This window comes from Erpetoichthys calabaricus, chromosome 13 (genome assembly GCF_900747795.2).
Source record: "Erpetoichthys calabaricus chromosome 13, fErpCal1.3, whole genome shotgun sequence".
Taxonomy (NCBI): domain Eukaryota; kingdom Metazoa; phylum Chordata; class Cladistia; order Polypteriformes; family Polypteridae; genus Erpetoichthys; species Erpetoichthys calabaricus.
The window spans coordinates 131,999,396-132,018,650 of record NC_041406.2 but is presented as its reverse complement, the minus strand read 5'-3'; the positions used below and the strand labels follow the sequence as shown (position 1 = coordinate 132,018,650).

Sequence of the window (19,255 nt, the reverse complement as noted above, 5' to 3'; positions counted from 1 at the left end):
ATATTCCAACCGGAGTGCTGAACTGACAATAGATATATATATATATATATATATATATATATAGATATATGTGTATGTATGTAGATATGTATATATGTGTGTATATATGTGTGAGATATAGATAGATAGATAGATACAGATATAGATAGATAGATAGATAGATAGATAGATAGATAGATAGATAGATAGATAGATAGATAGATAGATAGATATATGTGTATGTATGTACATATGTATATATGTGTGTATATATGTGTGAGATATAGATAGATAGATACAGATATAGATATATAGATAGAGATATATATATAGATAGATATAGATATATAAATATATAGATAGATAGATAGATATATATATATATAGATAGATAGATAGATAGATAGATAGATAGATAGATAGATAGATAGATAGATAGATAGATGTGTATGTATGTAGATATGTATATATGTGTATATATATGTAGATATGTAAATATGTATATGTATATATACTGTATGTGTCTGTATGTGTGTATATATATGTATATATATGTGGATGTGTATATGTATATATATATATGTAGATATGTAGATATGTGTATATGTAGATATGTACAGTATATATAAGTATATATGTTTATGTATATATATGTTTACATAACCTCTTTAACACACTACTTCTCCGCTGCGAAGCGTGTGTATTTTGCTAGTACATATATATACATATACATATATATATATATATATATATATATATACATATACTTGTGTGTATGTATGTGTATATGCATACTTTATATACAGTATATGTATACTTTCCTCCCCATGCCCCCCCAAACGGGACTGTTTAACATCACAACCCTGGTTTATTGTGTTAGGATTGTACTATCATACATTATCTGCATCTCCATGGGTACTGTTTAACATCACATCCTTGGTTTATTCTTTTGAGTCTGTTCAAGATTATATTCTAGGTTTATAGTATGTGGACTGTATTGCTAATAGATATCTCTACTCTATTCCAACTACACCACTGCTTGGGGAGCTTGTGTTGTTCTGGACATGCTATGTCTCTAGGCATCTCAGAGGACTGGGACTTTGTGAAGTGTAGTCTAGCCTCACTTGGGGAAGCACAATTGGGGGGAGGGGGGTCTGGGGGAGGAGAGAAAGAGAGAAAACTATTTTTTATCTATCCTTTTCATCCCCACAATTGTAAGTGCTAACACAACAATAGCCTTCATAGCTAGAACTCTTGGCAATATCTATACATGTTAATAAAAGGCAAAGCCCTCACTGACTGACTGACTGACTGACTGACTGATTGACTGACTGACTCATCACTAATTCTCGAACTTCCCATGTAGGTGGAAGGCTGAAATTTGGCAGGCTCATTCCTTACAGCTTACTTACAAAAGTTAGGCAGGTTTCATTTCGAAATTCTACGCGTAATGGTCATAACTGGAACATGATTTTTGTCCATATACTCTAATGGAGGAGGCGGAGTCACATATCGTGTCATCACGCCTCCTACGTAATCACGTGAACTAAAAACAAGGAAGAGATTTACAGCACGAGTCAAACGCGGGAATGAAGGTAAATGGCGTTAATTTTTGAGTGTCTTTTAATACTGTGTAAGCATACATATTAACACATGTGCAATTAAACGTGTGCATTTACGGGGTGATTTCTCAGGCTTAAAAGCTCGCCTTTTATCAAACGCGGGAACAAAGGTTAATGACGTTGTTCACTGTCTTTTAATACTGTGTAAGCATACATATTAACACATGTGCAATTAAACGTGTGCATTTACGGGGTGATTTCTTAGGCTTAAAAGTTCGCCTTTTACTAAAAAGGTAAATGCAAAACTATTTTCAATCATTCTATGATCTGCTTCTCACAACTGAAGGCACCGTGGTTGATGTTACATCACTTGCTGGCCAACTATAAGCGTTACCTGGTAGGTAACCAGCCACTCACTTCACTCCCTTACGGGAATCGAACCTCTGAGGTTTTCTTTTGTTCTTAATTAAAATTTAAAAGCAATACTTCACCGCTGCTAAGCCCCTCTAGCACTGACGTCCGAGGTTCGATTACCGTAAGCAAGTGCAGTGAGTGTGTACGCCTGATGAGTCAAGAATAAGGGGGAAAGACGTGTCGCGTACTCTTTGCATTATTTGACAGTAAACTATTTTCAACCATTCTATGATCTGCTTCTCACAACTGAAGGCACCGTGGCTGATGTTACCTCACTTGCTGTCCAACCATAAGCGTTACCTGGTAGGTAACTGGACACTCTCTTCACTCCCTTTCGGGAATCGAACCTCTGAGGTTTTCTTTTGTTCTTAATTAAAATTTAAAAGCAATACTTCACCGCTGCTAAGCCCCTCTAGGGCTGACGTCCCAGGTTGGATTACTGTAAGCAAGTGCAGTGAGTGTGTAATTACATTCATGGCATTCGTAGTCTGATTCACAATCTGATTGTATGGGTGGTTACCTACCAGGTAACGCTTACACTTGGCCACCAAGTCAGCTCGAAGTGATCACTCGAGTGAAGGCAGCTTCACAAAAAAACAGATCCTTAACAAACTGTTATTAGTATATTTTCCCTCAATTTAAAAAGGTTTTCTTTTCTTCTTAATAAAAATTTAAAAGCGGTACTTTGCCGGTGCGAAGCGCGTGGATTTGACCAACTGACACATACAGACATATTCATGAGTGCAGGTACTTCGGAAAGAAAGCACCGTGTAAACCTAAAGTTTAAATTAAGTTCATAGACCTACAAAAGGTTGCCATTCATTTGAGGCAAGATTGCTTTTCTTCTGTACAACTATACGTTGCATTCTCAAGAGTGTGCTTACACGGCTTCGGATATAGATATATATATATATATATATATATATATATATATATATGTATGTCTATATATAAATATGTAAGCTTATAAGTACTGCCTTACTTCTCTTTAAGAAAGGAAGATGTAATGATACTTGATTTAAACGATTCCATGTCTTCCTGGGTTTGCTTAGCTTATTGTCAATATCTTTACACCTTTTTTTAAGACTTATTGACTGAAACGGGCTTTCATGAAAAAAGTTAGGGCTTTGCTACAGGATACACCCTCCACAAGTTAAGCAACTAAAAATAAAATATATATTTCTGTTTTATTTAAACCTTTTCAGTTCGTATGCATAGTCCCATTTGGCTGTTTCATTTTTTTTTTCTTTCTTCAGTAATATTTAATCTCCTTAAAGAAAAAGAACATATCCATTTTACTTTTTTTGTATCTCTTTAGTAATATTTTAGTGTAAAAGGATAACCAGTATTTAAACCTTTTATGTTACTTTATAAATTTATTTTACACAATGTTGAAAAATTAATAAGAAAGCTACATATTTGGCAGCTGCTGCTTTAATTTTCAATGAAATGATAAAAGCTCTCCAAGAGAAAACGTCAATGAAGAAGAAACAGTTTGCACTATCTAAAAATGAGAAACCCTCATTTATAAAAGTTTGCTGCAGATGACTTAACTGAAAATAAATTAATACTTCCTATGTGTATAATACATATTTATCTATTTTACTTATGCCTTTATTCCAGCAACTTGCAACATCTGAGGTACAATTTGTTACATTGCTTTTGTTTTTTGCAGCACAGGCAGGTGAAGTGACTTCCTCAGGGTCACACAGTGGTGTCAGTACCAGGATTTGAACTGACAAGCTCCGGGTTTACTGAAATATTACTGAAGAAAGAAAAAAAACGAAAACGGGCAAATAGGGCTATGCATACAAATGTCCATCCATCCATTATCCAACCCGCTATATCCTAAATACAGGAGCCAATAAGTACATATGTATATATACAGTATATATATATATGTCGTGTACTCTTTGCATTTTGACAGTAAACTATTTCAACCATATATATATATATATATATATATATATATATATATATATATATATATATGTGAATGTATGTATATATGTATGTCTATATTTATATCTATATATATATATATATATATATGTAGATATGCAAATTTGTATATGTATATATATATGTATATGTGGATGTGTATATGTATATGTACATATATGTATATGTAGATATGTGTATATGTAGATATGTATATATATGTATATATGTTTATATATATACATAGTTACATAACCTCTTTAACACACTACTTCTCCCCTGCGAAGCGCGGGTATTTTGCTATATGTAGATATCTGTATATGTAGATATGTATATATATGTATATATGTATATGTATATATATATGTTTACATAACCTCTTTAACACACTACTTCTCCCCTGCGAAGCGTGGGTATTTTGCTATATATATATATATATATATATATATATATATATATATATATATATGACAGCAACACTCATAACAATGACAACACAATTACATATATATATATGTAGATATGTATATATATATGTGTCAATCTATCTATGTATGTATGTCTATATATATATAAATATATAAATATATATATATATATATATATATATATATATATATATATATATATATATATATATGTAGATATGTATATATATGTAGATGTGTATATATGTAGATATGTAAATATTTATGTATATATATGTGTCTGTGTGTGTGTGTATATATATATATATGTATATATATATATATATATAATGTGTGTGTGTGTATGTATATGTGTGTGTTTATGTATGTGTGTATATATATGTTAATATGTGTATATATATATATATATATGTATATATATGTGGATGTGTATATGTATATATATATGTAGATATGTGTATATGTAGATATGTATATGTATATATATGTTTATGTGTGTGTGTGTGTGTATATTATATATATATAAAAGACAGCAACACTCATAACAATGACAACACAATTACATTGACAATCATGTTACGTTATTTTTAAAATGTTTCCTTTTTTTTTTCATAACCTCTTTAACACACTACTTCTCCGCTGCGAAGCGCGGGTAATTTGCTAGTTGGAAGCTAAGGTTAAAGCTATCATAGGCAATAATGTACTAGCTTAATTTAAGATTATAAAATGACAACTTAAGTTCAGAAGCAATGACCAAATAGTGAACTTTGTGAGCTGGAATATCAAAGGTCTTAATCATGCATTAAAGAGGAAGAAAGTATTCTCACGCCTAACAAGTCTAATCGCCAAGATAGTATTTTTACATGAGACTCACTTAATCAGCAAGGATCAGTTTCAGTTGCAAAGAGACCGGACTGCCCAAATATTCCACTCCAGCTATTCAAAGAAAACTAGAGGTGTGGGATAAAACAATTTAATTTGCAGTATCAGATGTAGTATCTGATGTTGAAGGGTGATATGTGATGGTGATGGGCAATTTAGTTTATTGTAAAGTGATTTTGATAAATATCTACACACCCAATGACACAGACTTTATCCAAAATGTATTTGCATCGATTCCTAACTTGAACACTCACAAAATTATAATGGCCAGAGACTTTAGTTGTGTTTTAAATCCAGACCTGGGTCGTCATGCATAACGCCGTGTGTAGAATTCACACTAAAACATGGCGTATGGACAAAAGCGGAAATGTGCGTACACACAAAAAAATCCAGATGCATAAATCTGTGCGTTCGCTAACTTCCACATTCTTCCGCTGCATAAATCCCAGTCAGCGTGAAAAGTAACGCACGTGCACACGCCTGCTGTCCCGCCTCAACTCCTCCCCGAATTAGGCCTCTTTGAATATGTAAATCAATATAAATAGCCCTTAAGATCAGCCTTCTGTGAAAAGTCAATGGACAAAAGCACGAGGGAAAATAAAAGGGTTTCAGAGAATACCAAATGGAGGCAAGGAAAAATGTATTATTTGTTGGTTTAAACAGTGGTATAAACAACAAAAGGAAGTTGATCGAGTGACATAGCGTGTCGGAGAAACTCGAAAGCTCAAGTACACAAAGATGCACAGTGCCTGAAATAAAAAAAAAAAGTTGTCAGATATCAAAGTCGCAATGAAAAGGTGAGTTAAGGCCCACTGTCCGAGTATCATATGAAAGCTTATTAGGGTACAGAGGAAAAAAAAAACAAAAACTTTAATCTTGAAATTTCCACTTTAATCATGTAGTTTATTTTGTCATTAAAGTAGAACATCATAACTTCATCTTTAAATCGTTTACTAGTTTCTCAAATACCATTGTAACTAAAGTAGCATGTTAAATGCTTTGTTTTGTTATGTTCTTCTATGTGCTCTGTGTGTGAATCACTACGTACTTCTTAAGTGGGCTTTCTCTTCCTCCGACAAGACACAGAATCCATTACATTCGTGATATTACAGTTCTATGAATAATTAAAATACTGAGATGTATACTTGATATCATTTTCATGATGATAGAAGTTAAAGTATGTTATTAAACATGGGAACACAGTGGTGCAGTGATAATGACAAGCTGGCGCGCCCTATCCAGAGATTATTCCTGCCTCCTGCAAGATGCTTGCTGCGCTGTGCGCGACCTTCAATGAAATAATTTATTGCAGCAGTACTGTCTCTTTCAAACATACTAACCCCCAATTCTTGTCCTTCCTTTTCTTTCTGCAAGTAACCAATCGCCACACAATCAGCTCTGTAATAGATCTTAAGCTATCTGTAAGCTTAAAATGCCGATTCTTCAAAACGTTTAAGGGACATTGAAATATCTTCGTAGTACATGTTTAATTATTCCATCTATCCATCCAGGATCTCACACTAGTCCCAGCAATCATACAGATTGTCGCTAGCACTGCACCACCATAGATAGAGATTATTTAAATGATGTTAACATTTTATCTGTATAATGTAATAAACATATTTTGCTGCCTTTCATCTTAAAAATGATATTGTCATCATATGTAAATATGCTCTTTATAAAGTGGCTCAGGTTGTGCAATATTATAACTGAATCACAAGTTTACAGTGAGGTGATTGTACTAATAAGTACAAACAGTTCTACAAGGAGCATTTGATGGACTGATTGAGTGCGTTTATAGTTCTTGGGATGAAACTGTTTCTGAACCGCGAGGTCCGTTCAGGAAAGGCTCTGAAGTATTTGCTGTTTGAGAGCAGTTCAAATAGACTGTGCGCATGGCTGAGGCAGCATGTGCTTGATGCTGTATACTGATAATTCTCTTTCCGATCAGCTACTGTAGAGCTGTGATTCCACACTCAGATACAGTGGGATAAATACTCTGAGTGGTACATTGAGAGAAACAATGCTAAAGCTGCTATGGTATTTGGAATAGTTTGTCCATTCCGTGGGCCATTATAATGTTACAGGTTAATTACAACCAAATGCCATAAACTAATAAATGATATGCGGTTAATTTCAGTGTATTTTTTAAAGCCACGTCAGGGATGTGGATCTAAAAAAGAAAGGGAAACCATACTGGAATAAAATCACTGCTTTGATGCTGGGTGCCGCCAGTTTGCAAAACGAAGCGGAAAACTTGCGTACGACAAGCATTTAGCTGGCGTGAAAATGTGTGTGGCTTTATGCCAAAGTTTAGGTTTTATACATCACGATGTGAGCGTGGAAACGGGCTTATGCAACATTTTTTTGTGTACACACCGTTTATACATGAGGCCCCTGGATAGGTCTTCAGCTACAGGGACGACAACATCTAACACTGCATAAATAATCACACAGTTTTTAATTGATTATAACCGATCAGACCCATGGAGATTTATAAATCGATACTTAAGAGCATATTCTGTCTTCTCACCAGTACATCATTGCTACTCAAGAATTGATTTACTCTTTATAGATAACAATTTCTTGCCAGCGATTAAATGTTGCAAATATGACATTATTGTTATCTCCGACCATGCCCCTCTGATCATGGAGATCACATCACTATACCCCATATACTCATTTTGCAGCTGGCGTCTTAACCCCCAATTATTAGCTGACGAGAACTGTACAGAATTTATATCCAAGCAAATTGATTTTTTTTAGAGACAAATGGATCCTCGGAGGTTTCTGCAGGAATACTCTGGGGAAACTCTAAAGGCATTTTTAAGAGGACAGATTATTTCATTTCTCTCCCACAAAAATAAATTAGAAACCAAGAAGAGCTCAGGGTTAATCAGTGAAATTACCAGAATAGATCAAGAACATACCAGGTCGCCAAATGAGGCACTTTTTATGAAAAGACAGATTTTGCAATCAAAACTCAACCTTTTGACAACAAAAGAAACGGAACAAGTCATTTTTAAATCGCGACATCATTACTATGAGCACGGAGGAAGGCTAATAAGATCTTAGCTCAACAAATCCACAAACAGGAAGATCGTAATTCAATATCAGTAATCAACAACACAGACTGAGATAGAATCATTAGCCATAAAAATATAAGGACATTTAGAGTCCTTATATTCTATTCAGTTTAAAGTATACAAGAGACAACCTAAATCGTTTTTAATACATTACGGATACCATAGCTATATACTCTCAGTGCAAAGGAATTAGGTAAACCTAGAATTAGGTTACTAGACGCTATAAACTCACTTCAGAGTGGGAAAGCACCAGGTCCTGATGGCTACCCTGCTTAATTTTATAAAAAATAATTCAATCAAATTAGCTCCCCTTTTATTAACAACTTTTATAGAAGCTAGAGACAATAAAATTCTACCTCAAACTTTTTGGCAATCATTAATTACCATTCTTCCTAAGGGAAATAAGGCCTTATTACAATGTGCATCATACAGACCAATCTCATATCTGAATAATGATGTTACGATACTCTCCAAAGTCCTAGCTAGAAGGACTGAGAAAGTGCTCCCTTCAGTAATATCACAAGACCAAACCGGATTTATTAAAGGTAGACATTTGGCTTCCAGTCTTCAACATCTATTTAATGTAATATATTCACCTATAAAGTCCAACACTCCAGAGAACTTATTATCTTTGGATGCAGAAAAAGCATTTGATATGGTTGAATGGGATTACCAATTCACCACTTTGCATAAATTTGGGTTTGGCCTTAACATATGTGCATGGATCAAACTACTGTATACCAGTCCAGAAGCTTCAGTTTGCATTAACAATACTATCTCAGACTACTTCAAACTAGAACACGGTACTTACTAGACAAGGATGCCCTTTTTCACCACTGCTATTTACATCTGAGATAAAAGGGATTTTCAGAGAAGGACTTGAACAGAAAAAATCACTATATGCAGATGATATGGTACTGTATATATTAAACCCACAATATTCAGTGCCTGCAGCTCTAATTGTACTAGCAGAATTTCAAAAGATATCTTGAGTCAAAACTAATTTGAACAAAAGTGTGCTTTTCCAGTGAATTCTCTAGCAAACAGCATTAGATTGGACACCTTCCCTTTAATCATTGCAGATCTAGATTAAACATCACAAGTAAATATAATGCTCTTTTTAAACACAATTTTGCTGTTTGCATGGACAAAATTAAACAACACGTGCATAGATGGTCTACCCTCCATCTTACTTTAGCAGGGAGAATTAACACTATCAAGATGAATATCCTCCCTAAGCTTCTGTTTCTATTTGAAAATATCCCCATGTACATTAACAAATCATTTTTTAAGAAATTAGATTAAATCATAACCTCATTTGTTTAGAATTCGAAATATTCAGGCATCCAAAGGGCAACCCAACAATGACCTAAATCACAAGGTGGCATGGCTCTACCTAATTTTCAGTTTTATTACTGTGCGGAAAACATACAAGCTATAAAAACCTGGACACTGACACAAATATATGAACACACACTAGCTTGGTGTGCAATAGAAACGAAATCCTGCAGTACCTCTTTATATTGCTTGCTTTGTACACCAGTAAATACAAGATATCGTCAATATTCTAACAACCCAATTGTCCTTCATTCACTCAGAATATGGAACCAATGTAGGAAGCACTTCATGTTAGAGAATATTTTATCTGTGGCACCTCTACATGATAATCATCTTTTTCCACCCTCTCAAACTTAAGACAGTTTTTAATATTTGGAAAATGTATAGGATTAAATCATTTAGAGATTTGTATATAAATAATGTCTTTGCATCCTACAAACAATTACACTTTAAATTAAAGACATGTACCAAATTAATTTCATTCTGGACAAACATTTTAAAATGCCTGTCAGAGAGCTTTGGTGTCACAATCACTCCTAATTCATTAATAGCTGTTTTTGGTGTACTCCTAGATGGACTTAAAGTGGAGAAGAACAAACAAACTGTAAATGACTTTACTTCACTATTAGCACATAGACTTATCTTGCTCAGCTGGAAGAATCCTAACCCACCTCTGTTAAGTAAATGGGTAACTGATGTTATATACTATTTGAAATTGGAAAAAATCAAATTCTCTCTTAGAGGATTTGTTCAAAACTTTTTAAAAACCTGGTAGGATCTAATCAATAATATTTGAGAATAAGCACTTATACTGGGGAGAAAGACTCCTTTCCCTGTATACTACTCTCAAAAGTTTTACTCTGGCTGTTGGCCTCTCTCTTTGTCATGATCTGGGGGCTGAATTGAATTTAGCATGGAATGTTACATGCTTTAAATAAATTCAATAAAAGTTATAAATAAATAGATAAATAAAATTAAATTACTACAAAGCTGAACTCCTGCAAATTGGCACTGAAGAGCAACTTAAGAAAATGAGCCCTTTCTCCGTTACTCTTGATGGTGATCTCATCAGACGTTCTTGCAAGGAATCTTGATAGTATTTTTGATTCCTGCCTTTCTTATTCTGCCAACATAAACCACATTAAGAAACTCTTACTTTCACTTCTATGACACATCCTGTGTTAGCTCATTGCTCTCCTTTACTAATGCTGAGAAACTTTTCCATGCTTTTATCCCTTCCTTGATTGATTATTGTAACTCCCTATTGGCAGGTGCCGCTTCTAATCTTATATCACAGCTCCAGTTGATTCAAAACTCTTCTGCAAAAGTCCTTTCGTGAACCAGCAACCGTGAGCACAAACCCATCCTGCTTCACCTTCACTATAAAATTCTATTAACCTACAAAGCTTTAAATGACCTTGCACCAGACTACATCAGTGACATTCCCCATCACTATGTTCCTGTTCGTGCACTAAAGACCTTGGATTCTGGCAATCTTGTTGTGCCACACACTAACCTGCACTCTGTGGGTGACAGGGCCTTCAGCTATTATGGCACCCAGGCTCTGGAATAACTTCCCTAAATTAATTAGATAATCTGAATCAATTCAATCTTTTCAAAAACTTAAAACTTACCTGTTCTGGAAGGCTTTTGACTTAACCAGACATTATTTACCCTCTTTCAGTCACCTTCTCTGTCCTGATGCTTAGTATAGTTTATGTGTGCATTATATCATTATATTATTTGCTAGGCTTTTTTTTAATATTGAATTTAGTATTTTACTCTGGTTTATCGTCTTATTTTTGTAGCTATTTATTTTAGTGTTCTATTCAGGAAAGATTTGTATCCAAATGTTACATATACCTGATGTTCTTTCTGAAACTTCTGAAGTGAAGTGTCTTGAGCATGGGAAAGGTGCTATATAAATATATGTATATTAAATCATACATTAAAATTCCACACTAAAAGTAATATATGCAATAAGCAAATACATGCATGAATTTTAAAATTAAATTCTTAAAGTGGGCAAGTATTTACAGACACATTGAATTAGAAATATTAAGTCAAATATATCAAGGTAAGAATAATTAACTGGATCAAATGGGTGGCACCGTGTTGTATGGGTGAGAAGTACTGCTTCACACCTGTGGGTTCAGATCCCAGCCTGGGCAATGTCTGAGTAAAGTGGGGGCATTCTCCTCACGTCAGCTTGGATTTTTCACAAAGTATTCCATTATTCCTTCTACATTCCTAAAACTAGCACAGTAATGGGCAAATGTTAATTGGCCTGGTATGAGTGAGTGTGGGTCCCAATCAAGGTGTGCCCTGCGACAGAATTAGGAAATGGACAGATGGATAGAAAAACAGAGCATTTCAATCTGTAAACCACTTAAAACCCAATTCAGGGTTGTAATGGGCACAAAGCAGGAAACAACCCTGGATGGTGTGCTAATAAATCATACAGTTCACTCACACACCAGTGGTCAGGTTTATAAAACTTGCATATGCACATTTCAGCAACTTCCCATGCAAACATCTGAATTTATAAAAGAAAACTTGACAGAAAAACTTGCATATATTTATGACAGCTCTGACCCATGCAAAAGTAGCATTCTAGAGATAATGGGAAATTATGACACTCTTGATCAAATAGGCAAATGCAGCCAAACCTGCTAAATGATAACTCCTACGCTCAACAATTCATATCACTGAACTTTTATTCTAATGAGCATTGAAATGACCTTAAAAGTGAGGAATACCCTGTATGATGTGTCAATATTTTAGTTCCCCTTTAAGAGGCCCAATGTCACCCTAAAGAACTTCTTTGGCTTTTTGTCAGTTTATATTGACTACCTGTTATCACCTCTCAGGGAACTGGCCAAACAGTCAGGAATATCTCAGCCAACCTTCAGCTCCATTATGGCTGCTGTGCTGAAAGCCATTAACCAAGTATGCAGACACTACATTCAGTTTCCATTTGGTATGGGTGAACATACATAAAACATGTTTTTGCCAACATAAAAAGGGAATTTGCAGCAGTGTCCCATTTTCCTAACATAATCAGAGCGATTTATTGCACTAATAAGAACACCTAGCGAGAATTAAGCTGTTTTTGTTAATTGTAGACAGTGACATTCTGATAATGCACAAGTCATCTGTGATGCCAAGATGCGACATACAGTATAAACATCATGGCTCAGCAGCCTGGGTCAACCCATAATTCACTTATTCTGAGGCAAAGTAACTTTTGCAGACAACTTGATGGTGGTGCTCTATGTGGTGGGTGGCTGGTTGGTAAGGTAATAGACGGAAGGAACCCAGCATTTCATTTCACCTATATTATTCATTTTAACAGCAATCGTGCCATTACATGTGCCAGGTGATATTGACTCAGACGATGGTGACATAGACCTTACCTCGAACCACAGAATGCAGGGAAGAGGTGTTATAATGCCAGGCATGCTTTTGCGCACTTTGGTATGGAGCCCACCATAGATGCAAGTGCTGGTGTCTGAATTCATCGGGTGAGGAGATGCTGTACCTGCCAATTAAGGTATGCAGCATTGTGACTGCATATTTAGGAGGTTAATAAGCATAGTCCATGGTTGGTTCTTTGCGGCAACCTGGCAGAGTACCCACATGTACAAGATGATTGTGATTTATAAATGGTAAATTGCATAGAAATGTGCATACGCCAGGTGTTATAAATCAATGTTTTTCTTTTGGTGTATGCATTTTCCTCTTTTTTGGTGTATGCATACTTTGGTACTCAAATCTAAACAAAGTTTTATAATTGAGATTCTAGCACCTACACTTACAAAGATGGTAATTTGGAATCACCAGTTAACCTAACTTGAATGTCTTTGGAGTTGTGGAAGAAATGCCCATGCACACATGGGGGAGGTCATGCAGCTCTATCTACTGAGTAACCATGCTTCCCTATAGGGAGGTAAATGGCAACACAATAATTAAGGCTCTATTATAAGAAATATTAATAAATAAATATGAAATAATCTCTGCTTTGCTGTGCATGCAAAATACCTTAGAAAATATTGTACATTTGTAAAAAATAAAAAGTATTTTGAGTTTGTAAATCTAAACTTATCAATTTGGGCTACATCAGAATGAACTGAAAAAGTTTTGATTATGGTTTGATTTTATACCATATATTAAGCTTCACATGACTGGCACTGGTGGTGCAGAACTTAGCACTTGCCCTCACAGCTTCTGACCCTGGGTTTAAATCTGAGCTCCGATGACTGTCCTGGAGTATTTTTCTTCAGGCGCTGCAATGTTCCTCCCACATACCATATGCTAGATTTATTGGTGTCTCCAAACTAGTCTCATATGAGTAAATACGAGTTTTACAGATTAGCGCCCTGTACAGAAGTAGCACCAGCTTTTGATTGACAGAGGGTTATAAGTTGATGCCTCATGTCCTTGAAATGAAATAAGCATATTCAAAACTGGATAGATGGAACAATGGATAAATATATGGATAGGATGGATTTGAAAAAAGAGGAGTTAATGGATAAATGGTTACAGTACAAAGAGAATTTGAACATCAGAATTAAAATAGCCCTTTCAATATTAAGTAATTTGCTCAAAACTCCACATTCAGCTAGTGATGGGATTTACTTTTAAACTCTCTAGTGCTTTTGGCACCTGAAAACATGAAGTTCCACATATCTTTATTAAATAAATAATATTTAAAATTAGGACTTAAATTAATGGTAAACATACTAAATATATATTTATTAGGCTAGAATATTATTAATATAAGCATTTTACATTTTGTGCATTACAATTACAAATAAAACCAACAATAAAAATAAGTTTTGAATTGTTTGGTTAGTTATTGGTTTTAAATTAGGAGAACAGTATTAGATTACCTCACCAGGAGTTTAAGAAATTCATTAAAAGTCTCATTAAAGTATATCCCTATTAATTTATGTATGAATTTCAAAAGTTAAAACTGCATTTAAACAGAGGAGATGTAAAATATTTTAAAAGTTTTTTCTGTAAGTAATTAATTTCCTGCTTGCAAAGAAATAGCAAGGTGTTACTTTGTTTTTCATTCATGAACCACGTTTCTCATTTTAATGCAGGTGAAATTCCAATTCCCCGCTTTTTTTTTTTTTTAAGATTAGTTGACAAGATAACTATTTTAATCAATTCATACAATTAACCCTGCACCTATCAGATATTAAAACGCCCTTAGAATCGTCCATCAGCAGTATGATAGATGGTAACATTAGTAAATCAAGATATTAAAAAATGTCGAAAAAGAATAGCAGATTAACAGGTCTTACCTGCACTGAGATGGCTGTTTTCTTCCTTGCACCGGAAGTCGCACAAGTTTATGGCAACATACCTTTGTCTGGTCAAGCATTAACCATTAACCACTTTACTGGAATTAATGATTTGCAAACTAGGGTTATAAAGGAGCTTTCAGTAAATGGTGTGTTTGAGTCATGAGCAACAATTTGCATTTATCTTTACTCTGTGCTCAGAAAGGACATCTTTTTGGAAACATTGGTAAAAAAGCATTCAAATTTTTAAGATTTGATGGAAGCTCATTTTTAACAATCTATAGTATGAGAGAGTATCCTTAAGGAAGCCGATTCATCAGAAGGAGATGATCCACCACAGCAACAGCTACTCCCTGAGTATGGCAGTCACCAGAGCAACCAGACCAATAACAGGTGTACCCACCCACAGATCTGGCCAGTCCAGAAAATGCCGCCCCTAAAATGCAAAGCTTACAAAGCCCCTCCAATAGAAGAAGATGGTCTTTATGGCAGAGAGACAAGACATGCCTATCTGGATGGGCCGCCACAAATTAGGACATAAATGCTTACAAGCAACGCCTTAGCACCACACCAGTTCTAATTCCCAACAGGCTTGACCCCATTGACTTTCTGGCAGTTTCAACTTTTCCAGGGATGAGACTTCTGAGGGCTTTCACCCATCCTTTTCATAATGTGAGCAGCCTTCCTATGGGTGGCTGCAGCAGGACTATTTCCACAGAGAGCAGAAAGAAGTCCTGTCTGCCATTTTGGAAACTGCATAAAGTTTTTAAGGTTGCTGGAGTTACAATCCTGCCACCAACCCCTAAGTTTTCCCTGTAAATTGGAGGGCTGGATACAGTTTAACATCATATCCAGAACACCACTTACCATTGCAAACCACGCCCAGATGAACATAACAGAAAAAGTGAACAAGTCCCTGAAGACCGTGATGGCCTCCTATGTGACTCCTAGAGCTCCAGTTTGTCTTGAACACCACAGCACAGGAGGCAACTTGCAAGATGACTATTACCATTATGCTAGGTGTCATGAAGTTGCTTGGGTTCAAAAGGACAGCTGCCAAAACCACTTCCAAAATTGCCCACTAGAGTTGGAAAACAACATCAAAACACCCCATCTGGAAAGCCAAAGGGCCAAGACAAAGCTTGATAAAAATAAATCTTTTTTTTTTTGCAAAACTGGATGTGCAAGAACAAAGCAGATACCTGAAAAGGCAAGGTGATACACAGTAAACAAAGTCCCAAACCAGAGTTCCAAATCATGGTTCAGAAACTCATAAAGCACAGTTCCAAAACAGATTCCAAGAGGCGAACTCATAAATAAAGCACAGGGTCAAAAATCCAGACAACACAAAGCAAAGCAATAGCGCAATAGCACAGTAACTCACCAAAACACTCTCCACTCCAGCACATTCAATGAACTGCGAGGAGTCATGGGGAGGCCCTTGAATAGGATGGAGGACTTTTCCTAGTGGGGAATTGGCAGGTGGCCCCCGCCCCTTTGTGGGACCACCCATAAAGCACAAGGGACAAAGACAAATGAACTCAAAAAATAATAAACAAATAATAAACAAAATAAAATAACACAAAACAAAACAAAAAAGAAACACAATTTTGAACTCCAGCCAGGGAGTAGAAGCTGGCTAAACCATGACACTAGGTAGACAGATCAAATCAAAATCAAATCAAATTAAGGGCCCATTTGAACAAATTGTTACATCTGCTCCTTATCTGGGTTCCTCACCATACCACCGTATATATGACCTGCAGCAGGAGAGGTCCAGGATCTAGGAGAGGTTGATAGTCCAGGTATTACAATGTCTTAAGATGGAAGCGCCCCTTCAGGCAGGAAACCTGACCTGAATTACAGTTCATCACCTCTCTGATGCTTCCGTCATATTCTCGAAGACTGAGACCTGTCAATTATAAAGGGGCATCAAAGATATCACCCATGTAGCCAAAATCAAGCTGTATTTCAGCACTCCTCTGTCCACAAATTGTGGTGTGGAAATATCTAGCATATGTAGCATTTAAATATCTTTATTTATGTTCAGTGTACACATATTTGTAGCCGACCTTTTGCATGTATGTATGTTTGTATGTACACTGTATGTACAGTAAAGGCTGATTACTGTTAAATGAAAATGGAATAGGATGGCAGTAACAAACAAAAATTTTCCCTTCCTTGCCCAGTTGCAGGAGCTTCTGGTTTTTCATCTTTCATCTGTTCCAATTGTTTGGATTTGAAAGCGCCATGGCAAAGCATGGCTGTCCCCATCAGTTTTCCCAACTACCTGCTCTGAAAGCATCCAGATATCAGCCACCTGCAACCCAGAAATTACCCTTGTTCATCTCAACATTTCTTCATGTTTGGATTCATGCAGTCACTAAGGTGGACACCAGAATTCTTACTTTGGACAGTGCTCCCACAGCTAGCTGCATCTTCACGAAATGCACAGTAAGATCATTCTAGTTGTCTTTTTCTTGGGGATTGTGATGTATGCCTTTAACTTCTCCACTAGCTTTAATTACTGCAGTTCCAGACAGGCTCATGCCGACATTATAATCAAACCAATTCCATTTCTTTCACTAACTATTTTGTTCAATAAACTTTACTTAATTTAATGTATTCTCTCTTTTCATTCTTATTCAGTTATTAGTTGTTTTTCTTGTTAGCTGGGACAGTATGGTTTAGTATTGAATAAGTCTGAACAAATTTGCTCAGATTCTAATTGGGACTGGGCAGTGGGATGCTCCATAGTAGGTTTTTGAGTGAAAATTTTCACTGTTACTATTCATTGATGTTGGGATTGCACAGCATGTTATGTAATCAATGCAATCGCATAAAGGTTAAAGATGTACAATTCTTAATATCCTATCAATGCTGGAGATAAGGCAGTTTATTTTTAGCCTTGTGTTGAGCATAACTTGATAAACAAAATAATCCATCCTATCTTTTATTGAACCAAAAATCATAACCTCAAAGTCATACAGAGGCAGGGCTTGTTAAAGCCCATTGCGGCACTTCCTGTGCGATTTTGGGCTATACAAAAATAAACTGTATTGTATTGTATTGTAATGTGCACAACTATTGTAAAGTTTCTTTTAACCCTATGAAGCATATATCAGACAAGCAGATTGGTTTTCATAGAGACCATTCCACAAGATGTCAACCTTAATAACAAAAACAAAACTGAGTTGGGAAATATGAAAAAATATTAATGACCTAAAAAACACATCCACAAAGATCTGAAGAGCAGAAATGAATTCTGCATGTTTCAAAATGATAATATGAAAGTACTAGAATCAAAATCTTTACAAAGATCCTGAACTGTGTTGCCATGCCCCCTCCCACACAAAGACGAGAGTGTGGTGATTATTTATTTAAAAACGCCAAGCAGCCACAGACCTCACTTTACCACAATCTGTCACTTAATATTTCAGAAAAGGAGTGGAAGGCAGCCATGCACAGTATACACTCTAGCTCTGTATGTGCAAAGCATTCTGTCATTCAACTTAAAATCTTTTATCGACAGCATTTATCTTGTTTAAAATGTTTCCAGGGCAAGGTTCACACCACATGTTCTGGGTGTGCACCAAATTAACATCATTCTGGACAAAAAATGTGTATGCCTATCAGACAGCCTTGGTGTCAAAATCACTCCTAACCCATTAACAGCTGTGTTTGGCCTTAAAGTGAAGAAGGACAAACAAACTGCAATTTCCTTTACTACATTTCTAGCATCTAGACTTATCTTGCTCAACTGGAAGAATCCCACCCCACCATTCTTAAGTCAGTGGGTAACCGATGCTCTATACTACTTGAAATTGGAAAAAATGAAACTCTTACTTAAGAGGATCGGTTTAAAACTTTTTAAAAATATAGCAGGATCTAATCAATAACATTTTAGAATAAGCTTCCATTTTGGGTAAAAGAAAACCCTTTGTTTTGCTCCTTTTATAGTGTAGCTGCAGTTGCCGACTCCTCTCTCTTTGTCTTAGGTGGGGGTCAAATTTTGCTTTGAATTGTTAAATTTGCCTTGACTGTATGGACTGTTATCTGTTACTAATTAAAATCGATAAAAATATAAAAAAGAAATTCAGAAGTTGGTGAGGAAGAGCAAGGTAGGTGGTAGAAATTGTTGGGAGGAAGTTATAATCACAAGATTACATCTTGGACACACAGGATTAAATTATCCACTGTTTAAAATAAATAAGTATGAAACAGGGATGTGCAGGAGATGTTTTTTTTTTCCTGAAACAGTAAAGCATATATTAATAGAGTGCACTGCTTATAAGAAAAAAAAAGATTGCATC

At 35.5% G+C, this 19,255-nt stretch overlaps 1 protein-coding gene across 1 annotated transcript in view; it reads right to left on the bottom strand.

Annotated features, from left to right (window-relative positions):
* cdh17 (cadherin 17, LI cadherin (liver-intestine)) overlaps window positions 1-15,102 on the bottom strand; it is a 129,444-nt gene extending 114,342 nt beyond the window's left edge. Inside the window, exon 1 of the mRNA XM_028817752.2 lies at window positions 14,943-15,102. The gene's annotated coding sequence lies outside the window, so the exon portion shown is untranslated. The remainder of the gene's footprint in view (window positions 1-14,942) is intronic.
* Window positions 15,103-19,255: the final 4,153 nt, after the last annotated feature.